Here is a 22,950-nt window from a genome sequence, read left to right on the forward strand (position 1 = left end):
GTTCCGGCAAAAGCTTAAAATTATAAAAAAAAAATGAAATACAAACAAAAAAAAATGAAAAACAAGCAAGAAAACGTTTATGACAGCAAACGAATCTATGATACCCTCACTATTTTGCTAAATTTTATTTGTTTTATTTATAATTTTATATATGAAAAGACAGTTTAAGGAATAGCTGAAGCTATTTGAGGTAGAGCTTTAAGGCTTCAGTGAGCTTTAAGTATTACATGGATTAATGTTAGTCGGTACGAGACCAGACTTCTAGATTATTTAAAAAAAAATCAAGTCAACTTGCAACTAAGTCTGTTGATTAGAAAAAAAGTTGAGCCTAAGTAGCACAGATTTATAGAAAAAAGTTGGTTTGCAAGAAAAAAAGTTTTTCTGCCATCATCATTTAATTTAAATATTTAATATTTTAACATAAATATATATGTATATATATAAATATTTTAATATTTAATAGAATATCACTTCGATTTTAGAAATCATACACATATATATTTCAATTTCGAACGTTTTAAAATTTCTATTATTTCCATAATAAATATTTCAATTAATACCTCCCTACAAGTTTTCAAATCAGTTTTGAACATTGACCATATATAATATCTAGAAAAATATAAATTTAATGATAAAAAAAGAATTTTTTGTGATCGTTTTCAATTTTTTATTTAATTTCGAATAATTAATTTAATTATTTAATTTAAATTTAAATTAAATGATTAAATCTGATCACAAACATTTTTTGAATGTCTAATATCCTGCTTGCTGGCATCTTATATGCAGCCTAGTCACAACCCGTTACAAGATGCATGACAAAGGTGTAATATCCCATTTGCAGAGCATAGTTGAAATCTCGACAAGTGCTGGCCATTCTGGCCGCTTCAAAGGCCGAAAATACTCGGTAAGTTACATAAAATGCTTTCGCATTCACAGCAAATGGCAGAGCTCTGCATTTTATTTACATCCTGGGGACAACGATCTAAGCGACAAAAAAAATAAAATAAGGGAAGCATTAAGAAATTGCATAGCAATTGAAAATGGCGCTGTCAAAGCCGGCACAAGGCACGAGCACGTGAGGGGAGGGGCAGGGGCAGGGTAAGGAGGCGTGGCATGTCATACATTTAATTAAAATCGAGTGCAGCTTTGATGTCAACCGCTGTCCAGGATCTCGGCAATGAATGCACATCAGGCATATCAACCAGCAGCGCGGATACCGCGAATCCGACATTGATTTATGTAGCGGCCATAATGAAAAAACAACGTTTAAGGGTGGGCAGGTGGGCCAGGTGAAACATGCCCCAGGTAGCTGTTGGATGGCCAGAGTTAAGTTCGATTAAGCTAAGCGAAAATAAATTACACAATATTACGACTAAATGGCCGCCAAAAGTGTATGTGTGTGCCGCAGGCAAACGGCAATTTGTTTTAGGGGATGGAGCGGCGCCAGGGCAGTGGCAGACCCACGCACACACACTCGATCGACTATGTTCTGTTATTCTCGAGAGAAAAGCGGGCAAAGTTTCAAGCCGTAATCAATCATCAATTACGATTAAATCCATCAGGAATTATGCGTTAAATTGATTGAAAGTCAGTTCGCACATTTTAGCTTAAGCGCGTTGCCTTGAATTATGGCACCAAATCAATCCCAAGCAAAAAATCAATAAAACTGTTGCACAAACTCACAGCTTGGCTTCCAGTTAGAGCATTAGCTGCCGCCGTCAGTCAAAGTCAGCCATACGGTTGAACGCGGCGTCATGCTAATGCCCAAGACCTGAACTTAAATCCTGCAAAGCGGCTCAATTGACGGCCAACAACTTCGGGGCCCAAACCAAATGAGCCGCCGGCCTCGACCAGACTACGTTTTGCAATGTGGCACAAACGACTTTTAGACTCAATATTTACGCCGTTGCTAAGGAATACAAATATTTTCTGAAGCTCCGGGCACTTGCAATGGAAGGAAATGGGATGAAAGAAAATAGTTGTGAACTGCCGCCAATCTAATACCCTCACAAAACCATTGCTGATGTGATAAATTTCTAAAACCTATAAGTTGTCAAGCGTTTGTTCATGCGGGAGCTATATGATTTTGCTATCGGATGTCAATAATATTTTCTTCATATGTGAAAGCTATGCAGAGGCTCGTATATGGTGAGGTCTTAAAAAAAATAAATTCGGCACCTAGATGACAAGGTAATCAAATACTTATATGCATTTGTAGATCTTTTAAGGGCTAAGTAAAGCAAATAATTGTCAGGAACGGAAATAATTCTCTTTCAGCAACTAATTTATGGGTCGATTCTGCGCATTGCGCTATATGAGACACAAGTCAGAGCATGTCAAAAATCAATATATCTTGAAAACAAACATGTTTATAATACACGAACTCAACTTTCGACCAATCGCTCCTATGGCAGCTACATGATATTGAAATTCAATTCCGCCGACGCCAAATGGGGCTATTTATTTAATTTATTTGGAATTGAGACAGACTATGTCTACAAGTGCATCAGATCATGAATATATATGATTTACGCCTAAAAGATGTCTCCTTTTTTGGATGACAGAATTTGCCACATATTTATCATACCCTTTGTAAGTGTATAAAAACTACAAGTAGCAATTTTTATCCAGCCAAACCCCTTCCACCTAGCAATCCCTCTTTCCATCCACAGCTTCAATTGACTGCAATAATTCTAAGAATAGTGCAAAGTGCAAGTGCGAAGGCTGCTGCTGCTGCTGCTGTCCGTCTGCCCGGCAGCTCCACAACCAATTCCCCCCCCACTAAACGCCCCGTTCCACTCTGCCCGCTGTCTGACAGGCTGGCAAGTAATTTATTTATCAAGTTTCAAGATGCAGCTTGAAAACTTAATACCAAGACCAAATTGAATGCAATGCTGAGACAGGCCTTAAGATAGCAAATGCAGTAAAAGTAGCCAGAGCCTTTGCTAGGACGGACCCCAGCAAATAAGCAAAGCGCCAAGAATATAACCAAGGTAACTCCAATCAAGCCACGTAGATCGCCATAGTGTAAAATGAGGCACAACACAGAAACAAGCTGTGATTAGACCCAACCTTAAATTGGCTGAATATAGAATAAAACTAGCTTTAAAACCAGCATCCTATAAATATACAATATTTAAGTTCGTACAGTTAGTATATCTTTTAAAATAATACGTTAATTATAATCTCTATATATAAAACTGTTTGTCCTGACTGACTGACTGACTGATTGGTGATCAACGCACAGCCCAAACCGTAAGAGCTAGGAAGCTAAAATATTCACTGTAGTTACCTTATGTGATGTAGGTGCACGTTAAGGCGGGGTTTCGGGAAATTCCACCCGCAAGTGTGGAAAAATCGCGAAAAATGTTTGTACGTAACTTTTTTGTTTACCATCCGATCGGCCTCAAACTTATTTTCAAAGATCTTTGTTCAAATTCATTTGAGGGGTGTTTCACACTTTTCGAAAAATGCGTTTCTCCTTGGTGGAAATGGAGGTCAAAGATTTGGTGGGTGACGTTTCACGGTCAAATTCATTTCCAGAGATCTAAAAGAAAAATCATTTGAGACGTGTTTCACACTTTTCGCAGAATTCAAACGTCTTCGGGGGGAATGCGATTTTAAGATTTTTTGGGCGAAGTTTTAAGTTGTGTCCGATTTGCTTCAAACCTATTTTCAAAGCTCTACATAAGAACTTAATAAATACGTATTTCAGCGATTTGGGAAATTCCACCCGCAGCAGTGGTAAATTGGCGGAAAACGGTTGTATGAAAGTTTTTTGTTTACCATCCGATCGGCCCCAAACTTATTTTCAAAGATCTTTGTTCAAATTCATTTAAGGGGTGTTTCACACTTTTCGAAAAATCCGATCCTCCTTGGTGGAAATGGAGGTCAAAAATTTGGTGGGTGACGTTTCGCGCTCAAATCCGTTTCCAAAGATCTATAAGAAAAATCATTTGAGACGTGTTTCACACTTTTCGCAGAATCCAAGCTTTTTCGGGTGGAATGCGACTCAAAGATTTTTTTTGCGAAGCTTTAAATTGTGTCCGATTTGCTTCAAACTTATTTTCAAAGCTCTACATAAGAATGAATAATGAATACGTGTTTCAGCGATTTGGGAAATTCCACTCGCAACAGTGGTAAATTGGCGGAAAACGTTTGTATGAAAGTTGTTTGTTAACCGTCCGATCAGTTTCAAAATCATTTTCAAATTTGTTTGAGAACATTGATTTTATAACATACGTGCCACGGGCAAGGCCGGGTTATACCCGCTAGTCAAAAATAAAGTAAATAAAAAAATAAAAATATATATACTATTTATATGATATTTATTTATTTTTCTTAAACAATATCTTGTTGGTTGAACTACACTTCGATTGTTGTTATATAGAAATTAACTATTTCTATATATAAATAAATTCATATATAGAACTGTTTGTGCTGACTGACTGACTAACTGACTGATTGATGACCAGCGCTCAGCCTGAATCGTACGAGCTAGGAAATAGAATTAAAATGTTTACAATGATGAGTTTCATGTGATATAAATGCACGCTAACACAATTTTTCGGGGTGTTAGAAAATTTCGCCCGCAACTGTGAAAAATTGTTCAAAAAAATGGATGAGATTTATTCTTCTTTACGGTGCAAGCGGCTTTAACTCGTAAAACCTAGAGCTATTCTTGAAAAGAAAAAAACATTAAGCAAGTAAGAGTCTCTTGTCGGGAGCTCCCGACTAGGGGATATCCTGAACCCTCTTTAGGGTATAAAAATATCAATTTAACAAATTTGATTAATTTATTTGAGGGATAGTAAAGTTGCCGATAATCGGCAACTTACCCCGTTTCCAAGTAGTCGATAAAACGCGTAATCGAAATATTTTTTCTTAGGTTTTAAAGGCTAGAGTCACCAAATTTGACAGTTGGCTTCTAGAATAGTACATATAGATAAAGTATCTTTCATTTTATATCTTGGTTACTTTGAGTTTAAAGGCTAGAGTCACCGAATTCTTCGCGAATAGTACATATAGATCAAGTATATTTCATTTTATTTGCTGTTGGTAGAAGAAGGTTCTGGGTATCCAATGGTGGGGCACTCCCGACTAGAGCCCTCTTCCTTGTTTTATCGTGCACAGTACATCTTGCAAACATTCTGTTAGTTTGTCAGTCTATGCACAATTTTTTCCAATAAACATACTCAAGGATAACCACGTCAGATACATTTTCCAACACATTTTTTGCCAGATAAATTACGACACTAACAAAACAATCACAAATGCCATAGTTAAATCTTTTTTTTTTTCTGTGAGCAGATGTGCATTCGACGAAAAATTTTATATTTAATAAATACATTTTTTACCTACTCACAATTTTTTCATTTTTAATATTATCCTTAAAGAGATTATTTGGTGTATTTTGTTATCGGATTTCGTGTCTGGTAAGTAAAAACACGCGATAAAATTCATATTTACTCTCCAATCAAAGTATAATAAATTAATTACAAGAGCTCAAACGATTGTAGTAAAAATTGTTGATATGAATATAATTATGGCTGAGTATTATATAGCTCACATATGATACATCGGTCTAAAATAATATACTTGTACAAAAAAATGCTTCGCAATATATGTGGACAAAAACTGGCCTTTATAAGTTTCACTATACTCCCTACATGTATGCAAATGTTATCAAATAAATTTCACAAGAAAACGATCAGATGAAAAATAAGTTCTTATATGATTATGTTGTTTTTCCCAATATATCATGACGAAACTGCAATCGGTCGAAATTAATGTTTTTGTAAAAAATCCCTACAAAGCCATATGTCTACAAGGTTATTCAATCTGCGGCGTGGCGCTCGCTCGTGTTGTTTGTATCATCCACAACAAAAACTATTTACGCTAACGTACATTATATATATCATTTATATGCAACATTTTATATAGCATATATTATAAGCATATGTTGCACTGGTGGCATATCAAGCGGCACTTAAACCGCAAAATGCAATTTCGCAGCGATTATGCGAGAGAGCTGCTGCAATATCTTGACAACAACACGAGTGGCTGCTCACGCGTGAAGCTGACAAGGATGTGGCAAACAAGGACAAAGACACAGACCACGCCTCCCCCCCACACACACACCCACACAAACATGAGTCAGAAGGTGACATTGGTTTGGGTGCAACAAAATAACTTTTATGCAAAAAGTATAAAAATAATGTAGCAGCCGAAGCGACAGAAACTGAACAACATTTCTCTATCACCTTTCTTCTTTTGTATCGGAAGCAAATATTTGCAGAATTGAGGCAATCAATGGCAATGGCAACAAAAGAGCTGCAGCATACTCGCATTCAATGTCGTTCATAGAGTCATTCATTCATTTGCTTTTATGCCAGAGACCCGCCCACTTTTGTGTTATGAATGCCAGATGTGAGTGGTCTAATCGATGCAACAAATTGAATATAAATAATTGATGCGCACTAGTTTTAGCAATGCCACAGCGAAAGGAACAACAACAACAGCAGCAGCAGCGGCAGCAATACCAGCAACAATAACAGCTACACCAGCAGCCGCAACAGTAGCATGAACAGAAGCAGCAGCAACAACAGCAACAGCAGCAGCAACAGCAACAACAGCAACATCGACAGCAGCAATAACAACAATAACAGCTGCAACACCAATAACAACAGCAGCAGCAACTACAACAACAAGCAAGCCAAGTGGCGACACTTATTCCACACGGCAACAATAAAAACAATAAAGTACGACAACAACAGGCACACTCAATATGCACATGTGTGTGCCTGTGTGTGTGTATGTGCACAACCACACATTGATTGATTTGCACTTTTAGCTGTTGTTGGATTGCTATTGAGTTTGCGGCAATAGCAATTTCAAGGTTGCTGTTGCTGCTGTTGTTCGCAGCAATATAAAAAGGCATTGCCTACTTTTGAGGGCAGAGGCTCAATTAAAATTTTACGGCCATTTGCATTTGCAGCACATGGCACTGCAAGAGGCACACGCTTATATATATACATATATATATATGTGTGTGTATATATATACAAGTATGCGTACTTAGAGGCCGACTAGCACTTAACAGGCAGTTGTTGTTGCTGTTGTTGCCGGCTGGCTGCCAGGCACAAGTCTGCCGCTTTTGTTGAACAACTTTAAGCGATTAAGTGCCTTAGCCCTGAGGCATATGTGAATGTGTGTGTTTGCCATACGTTGCATGTGCGGCAAGCAGATTTAATGAAACGGAACCTATTGCATAATTGAGTTAATGCTGGCATGACAACCCTTGGCTTAAAGTTAAATGCTGCTAAGTTGAGTTACGCAGACCTCAAATTAAAATATGTTTCAGTATATTTTTGCTTAGCACTAGAGCTGGTTTAAGCCGGCTTTGTCCGACACAATTGCTTCTACTAACATTTCATCTATAAATTTAAAGCTCATTTGCCGCTTATAAAGTGTGCTTACAACACTCCCCTAATGTACATGTTAAGTTTTTAAATTGATAGTTGTCATGTGCATTGATTCTTAACTTTGACTAATACACTTTTAACAAATACGAAATAAAACATTATGCATCAATTTTCGGTTATTTTGCTTTATGATTCTTATTTTTTAAGAAATGTCTAGACAATGTCTGTTACATGCGAAAGTCCGATTAGAAAAGTGATTTAGGCGTGCCGAAAGTCAGGAACGTAATGAACATACAGGCTGCGAATTAAATCACGCGGCTTAAAAATTATCCCAATCGACCAGCTTGGCGTCTTCTAAGGAGACGTAGAATTGGAGAAGTCCGAAAGCGGAGGAGACTGCGGAGGTCTCATCAAATCCACCTCTCCTATCGGATTGTATAAACAGCCTATTTTGTTGTGATAATCGTATATGTTTAATTTAAGTCTTTTCTTTAAAACCCGTAAAATTAAAAATAAAAGTTATTAAAAAAAATGGTTTACGCCAAAATGTTCCAATAAATGTATAGTTTAAGCTGAAATTTCACAAGGATTTTTTTAGTTTATAAAACAGTTGATGAGTCATCGGGTTAAATAATTTTTTTATTAATATAGGTGCACGTTAAGACGGGGTTTCGGGAAATTCCACCCGCAAGTGTGGAAAAATCGCGAAAAACGTTTGTATGTAACTTTATTGTTTACCATCCGATCGGCCTCAAACTCATTTTCAAAGATCTTTGTTCAAATTCATTTGAGGGGTGTTTCACACTTTTAGGAAAATCCGTTCCTCCTTGGTGGAAATGGAGGTGAAAGATTTGGTGGGTCACGTTTCGCGCTCAAATTCATTTTCAGAGATCTATAAGAAAAATCATTTGAGACGTGTTTCACACTTTTCGCAGAATCCAAACTTTTTCGTGGAATGCAACTCAAAGATATTTTGGGCGAAGCTTTAAGTTGTGTCAGATTTGCATCAAACTTATTTTCAAAGCTCTACATAAGAATGAATAATGAATACGTGTTTCAGCGATTTGGGAAATTCCACTCGCAACAGTGGTAAATTGGCGGAAAACGTTTGTAAGAAATTTATTTGTTTACCGTCCGATCAGTTTCAAAATCATTTCAAATTTTTTTGAGAACATTGATTTATAACACACGTGCCACGGGCAAGGCCGGGTTATACCCGCTAGTTTATATATATTAAGATAAATATTCGAAATACACCATAACACTCTTAAATACCACATGCTTGAAGTGTCAGCAACTGTAATTGCAACTTTTATTTATTTCTTTTTTATTTGCTTTTTTGTGCTTGGTGGGTGTACGTATGTGTTTGTGTGTGTATGTGTGAGTGCGTATGTGTGTGGGTGCGCGCGTGGGCTGTGTTTGCGCTATGCCCACCCGCATGTGCAATTTATTTTTTATTAGCGCTTTTGTTGCCGCTTTTCCACGCAAAGAGAAAACAATATCAACATGCAAAATATGTTGCATATTTTACAGAGTGCCAAAAACAATTGCAAAAGCAACAGCAGCAGCAGCAGCAACAATGGCAACAACTAAAAGGCGCCAAATGAAATATGCAACAAAAGAGCATAAAACATGTAAATAAGTTGAAAAAAAATACACTCGTAAAAAACGAAATACAAAACAAAAAAAAAACGACAACTGAATATAACAAAATATACTCGGTTAACAAATTGCAACAGATATTAGAGGCGAAGTCTAATGCAACAGCAACAGCTGCAGACAATCAGACAGACAGAGACAGACACACAATGGCCCCGCATTTCTGACAACGAATTAAACAAAATCCAACTGAATCCAAGCAAAGCACACACATGCACACACACACATATATATATATATATATATGTATATATATAAATATATGTGCTTTCCACTCTGCTTACAGCAAATGCAATGAAGTGCAACTAAACCCAATAGAATAAAAGTAAAAAAAAAATGAAAAACAGCAAAAAGGAAAAACAATTTTAAATGCTTTTATTGAGCATGCTCGACTTGCAAATGCCCAAAAACCTAGCACAATTGGAAAAAATAGTATGTTTAATGTATCCTATAAGTAAACTATGAGTAAAACACGCAAAATAAAATTTAAATGAAATGTAATATATTTATTGCATATGCTTTGCAAAATCTAAGATAACGGCATAGGTTAGGTTGTCAGAATAGAAATAAAATATGTACTATAATAATGGAACATAAATAAAAATATTATAATAAATAAAATATAAATAATAAAAAACTTATAATGGTATCACCACACCAAAAAAATTATAGAAACTAATTATAATGATAATTAATGATAATCAAATTAATAATATTAATGATCATACATACATATATACATATAATAATAAAAAAATAATAATGATAATGAAAATAATAATATTTATAATAATAATAATAATAATAACAATTAAAATAATTATAATAAAACTTATAATCATGATGATGATAACAATAATAATAATAATAATTATAATAATAATATTAAAACAATAATAATAATAATAATAATAATAATAAAAATAATAATAATAATAATAATAATAATAATAATAATAATAATAATAATAATAATAATAATAATAATAATAATAATGATAATACTAATATTGATAATGGTAATAAATTATTAATAATAATAATAACAACAATAATAAAAATAAAAAAAAATAATAGTAATAATATTAGCAATAATAATGATAATAATAATAATAATTATAATATTATAAAATTAAAATAATAATATTAATATTAAAAAAATTAATTATAATAATTATAAATTATTTAATTAGCTAGCTTGAGCTCCGGGCTTCATTTATGAAATTAAAATGAATAATTAATGAATAAATGAAAATAATAAATTATACCCAGACTTCGAGCTAGCTTATTAAATATCAGCAAATCACCAATAATAAAAATTATAGAAATACAAAGAATAGATAAGATCGTAAGATCATTTTAATAGAGCTGAAAAGCCAGCTGAAAGTGTCAGCTTAATAATAGAAAGTTCCTATATTCTGGAAAGTAGAATTTTGTTTAGTGGTTAAAAAGAATGATAAGGATTAGGATGGCACAACATATGATACTACTGCCTTACTGTGAGCACATGCTGCAAAATCCATCACTTTCCTTAGATATTTTTTGATAGGGTATAAAGCAGAGATACTCGCAGCGTGCATCGAATTTGTTCGGTGCCGAAAAGAAGATGTTGATGATGTGCTGCAGCCAAAAACTGTGTGTGTATGCGTACAAGTGAGTGTGTTTATGTTGAAGCAAAGCGTAGTGCAGCGTATGGCAGTGCCATGCTGCATGGAATGACAGAGAAGGGTGCGGGCTAGCGCCGCTGCAGGGGCTTTCATATTTCCGGCTGCCTCCTGAGCCAGGACAATTTTTTAAAAATTCAATTTTGTTGAACATCGAAGCGGTTGACTGTGACTGTGTGTGCGAGTTGTCTAAAAGATGCAACTACGAAAATTGCCTTTTGCGGCGCTTGTCGTGCGCCCGTTTAGAGTCTACCCCCCCGCTTGTAAAGAGTTCAAGAGACACAACATAAAACAAAATAAACCTAAGAAAATATATGCCGTCTATATGCCATATATATATATAGATATATATACAGTACCATAGCTGCATGGAAGGGCCTAAGCACGGATCCTTTGGGTGCAATTGAAGCTACAAGCGTTAAAGTTAAAAATGGCAAAGAAAATTTAAGAAAATGCAATTGAAAAACGAAAGATTGAATAATCGTTTGGACAACAAATTGTGATATAAGCTGGGTGATATACGAGAACAATGGAAAAGGTTATAGCCCGCACAATCACACACGCAACCTGTCACGCCCCTTGGTACACGCCCACACAGCTAAGCCAAGGAAAAAAATATGATAGAAAACAATATGAATGCGCAGATGCGCTGATTTCTAATCCCTATTATTAAATCTATACAATCAATTTGTGGGCGTGCCAGGAAGTTGTAGAAAGTGGGGGGTGGCTAGCGACTGCGTACACACAACACGTGACAATGCATTATTATTGCGAAAACTGACAATAGAACATGCTACGCACAAATCTCACCATATCATACCGCGTCTCCTAAAGGAAATTCAATTTTCTGCATAGATAAGTCTGACACATGGCAAACTGCAGCGGCAAATAAAATGAAAGTCACCTTTGGGCCACTGTAATACATCATTGTCTGTGTGTGTGTGTTTATGTGCGAGTGTGTTAGTGCGGCCGTCATATCAAATGAAATGCATAGTCATGCCAACAGCCCGAATCCCAACAAACAGCATACAGAATCCAGTTAACAGAATCCCGAACCCAGTTGATACACTCAAAGAAAAAACGAAGTTGGAAAACTCTAGAACTAAAAGGACTTCGATTAATCACAAGAATATATGTATATACTTAACATAAACGTAAAATGAAATCACAAGATTCAGAGATTAACTTCCACATTCAAAAAAAACATTTTCATAATTAAAGCAATATATTCAATCTTTTAGAAATAAATATCGAGCTTCTGGTAAGAATTTGCATGCTTAAAATAGGCGTAAAATGTATTCATATCAATCTATTCTAAACTTAGCTATATATTTAAGCCTAACATCGAGAAATTTAAGGTTTTATAACGTTTCTTAAGTTAAGAAATATAAAATTAAAGATTCGAGCTCTTCTTCAAAATGCACGAACTTCAAAAAAGCGTGAAATTTTCCTAATGGAAGTCTAAAATATTATTTATTTTTATTTTTTTTTTTTTATTTGTATATATATATTCGTCTTCGAACAGGACTTTCTCAGTGTAGCTGCGTCCAAGTTGAGCGGCAGCAGCTAAACAAATAACGCAGTATTTTTGACATCAACGCCATGTCCCGAGTGTAATCTGCGTAGCCACACACGCACCCATGTGCGCATACATATGCTAAGAGCTTGTCCAGCTCACGACTGATGTATGGGCCAGGTCAACAGCCGTGGGTTTGGCTAGAAAAATGAGCATGCAAAACGCCTGCCCATATGTCAGAGCATTGGACAAATAACATAAATTGCTGCTAGGCAAGGGCAGGCGAATAAAATGGAGGGCCTGGCAAATCCCAACGCAACCCTTGACCCTAGAACACTTGACCACCAGCTCAATATTGTTGCACGTAACCTCTCGCAAAGCGTGAAGTCGGTCAGAAAGTGTATAGCTATTCGACTTGCGTTATGCGGAGGTTTTTTCTTGTTGGTCCTAAAAGCAGCTGTGCTTTGGCTTTAAGCATTTGAATACAGCATGCGGCGTCGTTTTGGCCAGATTTAACGACTCAGAGAGTGAGCGTTAAAAAGGATTTACGCAAGGCTGAAAAGGAAGCGGCAGATAATGTCAATATTAGTCGCCTGCATAATGTACAATAAATGGCAAAATAATACAAAAGAAAATGCGCGCAGTTAAAGGCCAAGAAGGAAGCGAAACTGTAGGCAGCCCCCAAAAGGACAATGGCAAAAGAAATCAATAGCATTCAAGCCGTAAGGCGGCCAGCACAATGAATAGCATATCCTTACACACACACACACCCACACTCACATACAAAGGAGCAGCTCCCCATAAAGTGTAAAGCGAAATATTTCGACATTAAGTCGGATGTCAAATAAAATATAAATTTGTCAGTTATGGCTTCTGCGACTCAGCTGTGCCTGTGTGTGTGTGTGTATGTTTGTTTGTCCTGTGTTTGCGAGTGTGTATCAAAAATACAACCTGAGACTTAATGCCCTGCCAGCAGATATAACCAGCTGATCTTAGGCACAAGCTTGTCAAGCGCTATAGAAATTAATGTGTTTTTTGCGCAATTCACTTTAAATTTCATAAAATACGAACAATATGTATTGACAGATAGCTCCTATCGCAATATAATGATAGAGGAACGAAAAAGTTGCCTACAATTTGAACTGAAAAATAAGCGAAAGGTTTTTTAATTTTAATTATTTTAGTTAGTGGGCCTTAATATTAAGAAATATTAAGATAAAAACAAAGAAGCTCAATTTTTGTACACCGGTTAATTAAAAAAAGTTTGAAGCGATGCTTTTATAAAACAATTTAGTTAAGCATAAAGGAACTGCTTACTTACTTACAAAAATGCAACAATCTGCGTCTTTAAAAAACCCAATTTATTCCCAAAAAAAAAAAAACATCACAAAAATAACAAAATAAGTATTCATTAAAAAAAGATTTTTTTTAAACTGATTTTTTTTTAATTTTCAACTATTAGTTAGGAATATAAAATACTCATAGTTTATTATTGTTTATATGAAATAATTTTGTTTTTGTAGATCAAGATCATAGGTGGACTTGTTCATATACATTCCACATATACTTTAGCTATTGCAGGCATATTAGATATTGACGTGGTTTGATTTAGATGCCGTTAAAATAAGCCAATAATATTTTGTCAGGGCCTACGCTCCATTTAAGCCTGATTATATACAGCCTAAGGCAACTGTGCCAACTCAGCTCGAATATTTCGTACTACTTAAATTGTAGAGTATGAAACAGGTTTCTCTTCGAGCCTTTCTGCCCCTCATACTTTGTGACACAATCGATGTACCCTTGTCAAGCGTATGACAAAGCACATTTTTGGGCACATATTAATCAGTTTTGTTAATGTGGCAGCAGCCATTGCGTTTTAGGCATTTTATGAAAATTAAAAAGGCAACAAAATGAAGATAAACAACAACAAAATAACTGGAGGGTATCACATTTAAAAATGTATCAAAATGTGCGCACATCATAAATTTTGAGAAAAGCGCAATAAATAAAATGAAATAATAACATTTTTATTGCACTCCACATCAATGTGAGGCGCGCCTGACCCCAATCCTCCTGCCCAACCAAACGACCTTTCAATACTTTCTCGAATGGCAGAAGTTTCCATTTTGCCTGCCTTGGGTAGAGCTCCTTTAATGGATGCCATCATAAATTATTATATTGCTATTTGGTTTTTCCTTTTTGTTTTTTTGTTTTTTTTATTGTTTCACCCGCGATTGAGCAGCGTACTGGGCCCAGGAAGGTTGAGTGTGGCAACGAGCCTAAACGCAATTATTATTACTTTTAAAGCATTTCTTTTAATGCGCACTTATTTCCTGGCCACACGATTTCGCTATTAACAATCGCAGGAATCCGCGAAACCGGCAATCCAACAAACCGGGTGCTTGCTGCATTTAAGTATGATTTTTATGAATATTACATAGAGGCTCGGGCGACACTGTCGCCACGTGCGGCTTGCCACACGCTAGGTGGGGGTAGGGGGGCGGTGAAGCTGAACAGCTGTAACAAGAATTCGAACCGCCGACCATCCACCTGTGCGAAATGCGCTGCTTGCTCAGCATGATTTTAAGTGCTTGGTCGGAAATTGTTAAAACTGTAATTGCTAAAAGAATTTTAATGAGCTCATTAATTTGATAAAGGGATTTACACCGTGTTGCGGTCCTGAGAACCGAGGCTGACATAGCCGTTCGTCGCGTCGCCGTCTCTGACCAAATACTGTTGTTGTTGTTGTTTTTGTTAATGCGGTCGACTGTCTGTTTGCTAGGAGCTGGCAGAGTGTTATGCGAGGGTATAGAGAGGAGTAGGGTATTGTAGGTTAGCGGGGCGCATTAATTAAAATTCGCTTTAAAATAATTTTCAAGCTTTTTTGGGACGCCCAGCCATTGGGTGGGTTAATCAAATTGTTCGACGCGTTTCGATTTTGCCCTGCAGCCAGCTACGGAAAGCGGATTGCCAAACACAACAAGCGGCGTGTATAAAAAATACACACCAACACACACACTCACACGCCCACACACACATAAAAAGCGTGGCGGGTTGCTGTGTAAAAAATATGCGCAAAATTAAATAAACGAAGCGTAAGAGATACGCAACAGGATGCAGCTGGTCTGGCCACACTGCTAGTCGCATACAGTTACAGATATGGTCACACTGATAGGCCAACACATAAACAATAAATAAGCACACACACACAAACACAGAAGACACATTCGTCTGTAAACTGAGAATGATAGCACAAGTTGTTTTCCGGTTTTCTTTTTTGAGCTCCGACTGACAGACACGTTTACATTTCGAGTGGCCTCTCGAACCCGAAACGGGCTTATATGTTGTTGTCATTTTTGTTTTTTTAGCCCAGTTCATCACGTGTTGGCCAGTTGGCAAAGAACTACCAGAATCACAAAGAAAAAAAACAAACACAACAAGAACGGGAATAATACGCTTTTGGGACAAGACAATCAAATGTCAGCTAGTATTTCGGCAATTCAGCTTGTTGTGCCCCCTCCCCTTCTCTTTTCGCTCTTGGAGCGAACTGTTAACGCGTTGATAAGCGCACAAAAAGCTAATTGGATTTCATTGAACTGAAGGCTGAGTCCTGAATGTCCTCTATGTATATATATATATATATATATATATATGCAGTCATGTGGCACAGATTCATGCTCTGGAGCCTGTTCAGCTGCGGGACTTAAGCAATCAGCAGACAATTTTGGGAAATTTTGAAAAGCAAAATGTTTGATATAAAAGCAGTAGACTGCGAGAGCTAAGGATGAAATATAAGAAAATATCTGTGTATTAACGCATTTCTTCTACCTAGTTAATTGACACGCGGATGGTGATCAAGGCACAAACTAAATGCTAAGCGTTAGGAAGTGTACATTTTATAGAAGCTTACGCTTCGATCGTGAGTATCAGGATTTTTCAAAATTCGAACTGCACTTCACGGGCACTAGGAGGACCTATGTTTAAAACGTCTCCAACTCGTATAGGTTCTGAGATCGTTGCGCTCATACATACGGACAGACGGACGGACGGATATGGCTAGATTGACTCGGCTATTGATGCTGATCAAGAATATATGTATATACTTTATGGGCTCGGAGATGCTTTCTTCTGCCTGTTCGTAAATTTACACAAAACTATTATACCAATGGGTTCAGGGCATAAAACAACATAAATTTGACTTCAGCGAATTTTTATATCTTATATGAAACAGCCGGAACCTATTTTTTTAAATACACAACAAGAAAAAACATATCTTTATGATATGCCGAAGATAAAAAACTATCATGATGTACGATATCAATATTTCAATAGGTTCTTAAGCAAAAACCTTTTTAAAGACAGATCTGAATGTGCACATTGGTTAAGATTTTGAAACTCGTAAAATATTGGCAAAAACGAAAAAGTTACTAATTGTAATCTGAAAGACTAGTTTGCATAGAAACAGAATCATACAGAAAGATATGGCTATTTGTGATGGTGCTGATCGACTTCTTTTTTCTGCATAACATCTTTAATAACTAAATTATAAGACTCCGAAAAAAGTATGCTAACCCAATCATGGACTTGCAATTTTTTTTATATACTTAAACTTTTTATACATTTTATGGCAATTCTTTGTTTTATGCACAGGAACTTCAAGCACGCCCACTTCTATTTCTAATCCTAGAAATAATAATATTTAAAGTATTTTCCACAGAAGTGCCTTAATTTTCCATTTCAGCAGCGACAGCAGACATTTTCACGTTCAGAACAATGCGAGCCATATTCGAGTGGGTTATCGAGCAAACAGGACGAACACAATTCGCACTCGACGGAGTCGTAAAACCATTTAAATTCATATAGCTGCAGATAGAAGATACTTTTGTGTGTGGGGGAAAACACCTATAAAGGCCAGCCCAGGACGACAATAGTGTGCAAATTGTTGGCGCTGTTTAAGCAAATGTTGCTTGCAGAAAATAAGTAAGGAAAATAAAATGCAAAAAAATATGGAAAAAAAAAAACAACAAACAAAGAAAAACGCTGCAAAAACAATTGTCAACGTGTGCCAGCAAAAAACTTTTGCACGCGAACGCAGAAGAAAACCAAACAAAAAGGAAAACAATAATAATAATATTTACAGTAGACAGTTGTTGTCATTTTGTTAATGAGTGTACTGAACATTTTTGCAATTGCATAAATGTTTGCCATGGACAATAATATCATAAATAAATTGCAATTGCAATGCGTTCATTTCCAAATGGAATTTTCCAGCTATGTAATGAGCAGCAACAACTGTACCTGTTGGGTCCCAAAGGGCAGACAGCCCAAAGACTGTTTGGCAAATGACGAAAAGGATTTCTGTGCAAATTACACAGCCAAATGTTGCCCAGGCGCCAAGTCAAACGATAAAATATTCAACAAGCGCCCAGCATTAACAACAACAACAATGAAAACATTAGTAACATTTGTTTGAATTAAAATGAAAACGTTGACAATCTTTGTGACTTTGAAACCCAAAAGGCAGATGCTTGCTATTGTAAGTGCACTCAGAGAAACAAATTGAAAAGCAAAAATTACTTAAGCTAAGAATGCCTATTTTAAGATTTTTATTTAATCTGAAAGTTTTTTCTATTTTTACGGCTTCCAATCTAAGAATCTATGTACTGCAATTGGACATCATTTTTGCTTATTTAAGGTAAGACCCTAAAGGTAACCAAGAAAATGCTATGCTCCTAATGAGACAATTTAATGGCTTTTTTAAGCAGTCAAACTCTTTAAACAAGCACAAAATTTCAACTAAGCAATTTAATGAAATTTTTATTTCAAGTTTTCGTTTTGATACCGAAATTTTTAAATAAATTACTCAAACACAGAACTTATAACTATTTTTATAAATCATTTATCAATCATTTCATATTCTACTTAATCCATTTACAAGATCGAGTAGTTACATATTCAGGAACATTTTTTATTTCCATTCAAAAAATCGTATGCCTCATTTAGATATGAAAATTCTTATAAAAAGCACGAAATTTATTCTTAGCTTCAATATTAAATTCTTATTTTAAGTATTTTTCTTTCCGAAATTTTCTAGTTAAAATACTCAAATACAGTATTATTAATTATAAATATGAATCACTTTTTTCTTTGAGTGTGTATATCTCTGTGTGTGTGTGTGTGTGTGTGTGTGTGTTTAAATAGAATTAACATTCGTCTTGCCAGCAGCAGTAGCAGCAAGAACAGCAGGCAAACTCGTGTAACCCCCGCAGCCAGCGAATCCTGTGAACCTTTTGCGTACAGCAACAAAAACATGACAGCAGATTTGCTTGGCAGCTCATTCATTTTGCGCTGCCTGTCAGGATGCTGCTGCTGCCACCCTTGCTGCAACCCCCTCGGTGGCAACCTTCTTTCTATGCCATGGCCACGCCCCGGCGTTTCATTTATATTCGAAACATTGTGTCCTGCTGAACATTCTTAATTAGGTTAAATCTACTGTGTCGCACGCTGCTCCACGCAAAAAAGGATAAATATCCCGTTCAGGCAGCAGATACTTCTAGGTACAGCAATTGGGTGTGTATATGTGTGTGGCGCCTGCGCTCATTCGGCATAATTTAGTTGAGACTCATATTTGCAATTTAAATCCAGGAAATGAAACAATTACAAAACTTTATCGGCTACAATCAGGCGCAGAGTCCTGGCGCCCGCATCCTTGTTGACTGCAGGACAACACTTAATGACAACATGTGCGCCCGAAAACAAAAGAACATTTTACATCAGAACACATGTACGGCCAAGGATTTGATATGTTATCGCTGCAACAAGTTTCAAGCCTGAGAAGCGCATAGAAAGGACCACTATATTGGCTGTGGAAGGTGAAGCGCAGCTTCTACTAGAGCTGAGTGCGTCGCGTAGTGTGGCAGCAGACATATGGCGAGACTTTTAAAGAAAATGTTGCTTAGGAATAAATAGCAGGGATTTGAAAAAAAAGTAAATGGAGATTGGTATATTTCAATATAAGGATCCAATAATAATGATATTAATAATCTGGAAACAAAAAAAGAAGCTTTTAACTTACTTTAAAGCTGAAAAGCAATTGCATGTATACAACATATACGATATGTATCGTGATCTATTGGACAAGAGGATAGACACGTGCCCATCTCCATCTGAATATACAATTTTTGTTATGCCTCAAAACCTGTTTTATAAATGAACTGAAATTTAATTAAGCGGCTCTCTCATATTTCATTTGGGCCAAAACAAACTTCAGACTGTCCACGCACACGTCTCATACTCAAACATCATCATCATTATGTTTATCAACAACAACATCATCATCATCACGGACCATTCTGTGCCGCATCACGAACAACATTAACGTCACAACTGACGCCGCCTCAATTTCAGACTTTATAGTAGAAACAGCTCCCAGCAGCCAGGAACCATTTTGTAAACTAAACTTTTTACGCATAACAACATATATAGGACGATAGACCCGAGACATGGAGGAGGCTCTGCTGGCAGTGGCTCGTGCTATGGCAAAACTTCAAGTTCTGGGTGGAAATGTTAGAAGGCAAACCACAATAAGTGGCACTTGTGGCATAAACAAGCAGCGACTCACGCGATGCTGCTGTGGCTGCCAAAAAATTTGCACCCCAACCGCTTGAGTGTGCCCCGCCCCACAGGTTCTTAGCTCATTTTGCTTGTCGTCACATCAGTCCTTTATTACACGCTGTTCGCCATAGCCAACTAGGGTATATCAGGCCGGTGCTATGCATATCTATCTACTTATCATGGCTGTACAGATATATAACCAAGGCAGGAGTTTTCTTTTGAATTCCGATTTGTCACAATAGTTCTTTTTCACTTTTGAACAATCTTTTTAGCAACTGGTTCGACTGAGGTCTCCAATCTTATTTATATTCTCAAATTCTAATTTCTAGAATAATTAGCTAGCTATTTTAAAACTGAAAGCAGAGTAAGACACTGACAGGGTATACCCGCTGGCAGAAGTCTTTTTGTTTCTTTTCTAAAAATTTGCTCTTGGCCAAAATTGAATTTCATATTTGGTCCGTTCGGGCCACGTTCGGCTTTTGAGCCAGCGCCAAGCTGATAAGCTCAAGAACTCAAACAGAGACGAACCGACACCGACGAACGAAAAATGAAAGCTGTAAACTGAAAACTGAAAACTGAACTCTGTGTATCTAAGGAGTTTTCGCAGAGGGCCACTTGACAGGGCAAATATCATTTTTATTCATCTGCTGGTCATATTTCAGTGCATGCCCGTGACCGGGTCGCACAAACACACACTCCCATGCCCAAGCACAGTGAAAAATTTGCCTTGACATATTTTAATGGAATTTAGCTGATGGGGCCATGAGAAGTCTGTCTCTTATGGGCCACACGTGCAACATTCGTTTGTAAAAAAAAACTTTCCGTTGCTTAAATCGAATTAAAAACTCATTTTGGTTCAATTTGGCTTAGGTGAGAGTTACTGTTGTTATTGCTGTTGTACTGTGATCCAGTAAAAGTCCAGCAACTGGCAGTCGATTTATTTTTTATTGCTTTACTAGCAGAAAATCTGTTTTATTCGTTCTACTTTATTGTTGTTGGCACGAGTAATTTTATGTCTATTGCATTTAAGCTAATACTTGAGTTGTTGTTGCTGCTGTTCGTCTGTTTTATTTCCATTTTTGTATAGCTTTTACGAGCTTTTTATTGCCCCTTTTAATGCCTGCTGCCAAGCAGCGGCTGGTCACTTGTAGGACTACATTACAACCCAGCACAAATACAAACAAACCCCCCCCCCCCCCCACCCTCCAATACTCACTTATACACCCCTCTACACTCTTGCGCTACCAATTTCAGGTTAAGTTTAGTGCACTAATTTTCAACCATTAAAGCACGTGGCGTATACGCAATGCCACCATTTTAATTATTTGTATAACATAATTTTTCGGGATGTGGGCTGGGCTGCGGCGTGCCTAAATTACTTTATGTGCATTAACAAGCACACACACGCAAACACACACGCACACACATACACGCACCCAGAGAGCTACTTATATAAGCCTACTTTTATTAACTCTTTGAGTCACTTTTCCGCATTAGTCACACTTGATCGCTTACTTTGTGCCTTGGATTTATTTGTTATTGTTTGTTTTTGTTATTTGATTTTGTTTTTTGTTTTTTTTTTTTTCGACTGTGGCTGATTGGTTTTCTCAATCCGAGCAGTTGTTAATGCACACATCAAAGCTAAAGTCAGTCAAATGTTACGTTAGGTTATTTCAATCGAAAGTTGACAATATATTTCCATTTACTTACCCTGCATACCTTTAACATTAAAAAGATCTGAAAAATGCGCTTAATAAAATTTCACAACTAGGTAAAATCAATATAAGATGATGTGCTGCAATCTAGAAAGTATACATACATGTAAATGTGAGAACAAAAAAATCCTAGTAAGAACATGAATTTACAAAAAATGTTTCTTTTCACGGGGGCTCGATTTCCAAATTTTGAGCTTTGCATGCCGATGCTTAGTTAATCGCGATATGCAAGGAATTAGCAAAAATGTGAATAACAGAAAAGTCCAAACATGTAGGGTTTAGTCTAGACTACAAATCGATAGACAACTAAGTATAAGCAACCGATTTCTAAAACAATTTTTCTTTATATAGGGGGTATTAAAGCTTTGCCGTGAAAAGTGTAAGGCAGACATCTATAACTACATAAGAAATATAAATTATTGATCAGTATCATCAACCGGGATGCTATGTAAACTCGTCTCTTAGTTTTAATGCATTCGTCATCAAATTTTGCTGATAGTATAGACAGTATATATGACGCAATTTACCAGCACGGACCACTATATCAGAAAGCTCTCATGGGAATGAACGGTCGAAAGTTAGAAAGGAAAAAAACAATCTCGCCTTTTAGCCAGTTACAGGTAATTATTTTAAAACAGCACATTTAACTTGAGCATCCTTGTGTTTATTCAACAAACTTGGCATTTTAGCCAAATGCTTGGCATCAAAGCCAACCAAGTGGGTCAACAGAGAACACAGTGGCCAATGGGTCAAAAGCGCCAAACTAATTTGACACTGACGTTGGCCACAGACTGACGCGTATACTGTGCACAATGCTTATTACCCTAAGTAATTTACGGGCAAAAAGGGGGGGCGTGGTGGCTACTGGGAAAATGCTCTTTCATTTTGTTGCAAGCAATTCGCAATCAGCAGCAGCAGCAGTAAACGCACATTAGAGCCAGTGTTGGAAAATAAACAAAGTGAAGTTTGTGAGTGACACACTGACAGACAGTCAGACAGTCAGTCAGTCAGAGAGGAACAGCAGGATGGCTAAGGCCTGGATGCGTTAAGTATGCAGCACAGTCTGTGCTTGCAACATGCCGAGGCACACAGAAACACACACTAAATACTTAACACTTGCAGTGTATGTGTGTGTGTGTACGCGTGTGTTGGTCGTGTGTTTGTTAGTGTCATGTTGCCTATTATGAATTGTGCAATTGTCGTCAACGCCAACGCGCGTCTACACTCTGCTTCGTTGTCCAACTGACTGCACTCACTGTGCGCTCTGACTGACTCTTTGACGGGCAGCTGCAGACGTCGCCGTCTGCGTTTATCTCTCCCGCTATTTCTTTCACTGTTTCCCGTTGCTCCGCCCCCAA

At 36.8% G+C, this 22,950-nt stretch overlaps 1 protein-coding gene and 1 long non-coding RNA gene across 3 annotated transcripts in view; both read right to left on the reverse strand.

Annotated features, from left to right (window-relative positions):
- Positions 1-22,950, reverse strand: part of LOC135440216 (lachesin) — a 182,976-nt gene that overhangs the window by 109,555 nt on the left and 50,471 nt on the right. The gene's annotated exons all lie outside the window — the stretch shown is intronic.
- On the reverse strand, positions 21,193-21,875 carry LOC135440214 (uncharacterized). The gene is made up of 3 exons (XR_010438268.1): positions 21,697-21,875; positions 21,588-21,644; positions 21,193-21,518 (listed from the first exon to the last, which is right to left on the reverse strand). It is a non-coding gene; the product is annotated as an uncharacterized LOC135440214 (long non-coding RNA).

This window comes from Drosophila montana, unplaced genomic scaffold (assembly GCF_035044405.1).
Source record: "Drosophila montana isolate Dmon_TW-CO22-7 unplaced genomic scaffold, ASM3504440v1 contig_896_1, whole genome shotgun sequence".
NCBI classification, from domain to species: domain Eukaryota; kingdom Metazoa; phylum Arthropoda; class Insecta; order Diptera; family Drosophilidae; genus Drosophila; species Drosophila montana.